The 1,707-nt window shown below is 60.5% G+C and overlaps 1 non-coding gene across 1 annotated transcript; it reads right to left on the bottom strand.

The window, feature by feature from the left end:
* Positions 1-1,462: 1,462 nt before the first annotated feature.
* Positions 1,463-1,618, bottom strand: LOC119345893. The gene has a single exon (XR_005167247.1). It is a non-coding gene; the product is annotated as a 5.8S ribosomal RNA (ribosomal RNA).
* Positions 1,619-1,707: the final 89 nt, after the last annotated feature.

The raw sequence follows: 1,707 nt of genomic DNA, 5'->3' as shown, positions 1-1,707 counted from the left end.
CCACCGTCCTGCTGTCTTAATCGACCAACACCCTTTGTGGGTTCTAGGTTAGCGCGCAGTTGGGCACCGTAACCCGGCTTCCGGTTCATCCCGCATCGCCAGTTCTGCTTACCAAAAATGGCCCACTTGGAGCACCCGATTCCATGGCACGGCTCACCGAAGCAGCCGCGCCATCCTACCTATTTAAAGTTTGAGAATAGGTCGAGGACGTTGCGTCCCCAATGCCTCTAATCATTGGCTTTACCTGATAGAACTCGTAATGGGCTCCAGCTATCCTGAGGGAAACTTCGGAGGGAACCAGCTACTAGATGGTTCGATTAGTCTTTCGCCCCTATACCCAAGTCAGACGAACGATTTGCACGTCAGTATCGCTTCGAGCCTCCACCAGAGTTTCCTCTGGCTTCGCCCCGCTCAGGCATAGTTCACCATCTTTCGGGTCCCGATAGGCGTGCTCCAACTCGAACCCTTCACAGAAGATCAGGGTCAGCCAGCGGTGCGGCCCGTGAGGGCCTCCCGCTCGTCAGCTTCCTTGCGCATCCCAGGTTTCAGAACCCGTCGACTCGCACGCATGTCAGACTCCTTGGTCCGTGTTTCAAGACGGGTCGGATGGGGAGCCCGCAGGCCGTTGCAGCGCAGTGCCCCGAGGGACACGCCTTTCGGCGCGCGGGTACCGGCCGTGCCGACGACGGCCACCGGGGGCACCTAGGGCCCCCGGGCTTTGGCCGCCGGCGCGGCCGACAACAGTCCACACCCCGAGCCGAGCGGCGGACCAGCAAGAGCCGTTCCGCATACGGCCGGGGCGCATCGCCGGCCCCCATCCGCTTCCCTCCCAGCAATTTCAAGCACTCTTTGACTCTCTTTTCAAAGTCCTTTTCATCTTTCCCTCGTGGTACTTGTTCGCTATCGGTCTCTCGCCTGTATTTAGCCTTGGACGGAGTCTACCGCCCGATTTGGGCTGCATTCCCAAACAACCCGACTCGTTGACGGCGCCTCGTGGGGCGACAGGGTCCGGGCCGGACGGGGCTCTCACCCTCCCAGGCGCCCCTTTCCAGGGGACTTGGGCCCGGTCCGTCGCTGAGGACGCCTCTCCAGACTACAATTCGGACGGCACAGCCGCCCGATTCTCAAGCTGGGCTGCTCCCGGTTCGCTCGCCGTTACTAGGGGAATCCTTGTAAGTTTCTTCTCCTCCACATATTTATATGCTTAAACTCAGCGGGTAGTCCCGCCTGACCTGGGGTCGCGGTCGAAGCGACGTGCGCTTCGTTTGTTGGGTCGTTCAAAGGCCATAATGCCAGCTGCGCGCCGGATGCACTGCATTGAGAAAGCGAGGACGCCCACCATGCGCTGTGTCCGGCGCGGTACACCGGCAGCCCAATCTTCGGTCCACCGCCCCTTGAGAGACGAGGGACCAGATGCCGCATCCCGATTCCCGTTGAGGGTGGTTGGGAGCGTGTTTTGGCGTGACGCCCAGGCAGGCGTGCCCTCGGCCGAGTGGCCTCGGGCGCAACTTGCGTTCAAAGACTCGATGGTTCGCGGGATTCTGCAATTCACACCAGGTATCGCATTTCGCTACGTTCTTCATCGATGCGAGAGCCGAGATATCCGTTGCCGAGAGTCGTGTGGATTAAATAGCTTTGCAACACGAGGGACGGCTAGCAAGCTAGCCATGCCCCCGGGTTAGGCACAGTGTTCCTTGACGCCTTCGG

Source organism: Triticum dicoccoides, unplaced genomic scaffold (assembly GCF_002162155.2).
Source record: "Triticum dicoccoides isolate Atlit2015 ecotype Zavitan unplaced genomic scaffold, WEW_v2.0 scaffold32875, whole genome shotgun sequence".
Lineage (NCBI taxonomy): Eukaryota > Viridiplantae > Streptophyta > Magnoliopsida > Poales > Poaceae > Triticum > Triticum dicoccoides.
This window is presented reverse-complemented; position numbering and strand designations above follow the sequence as displayed.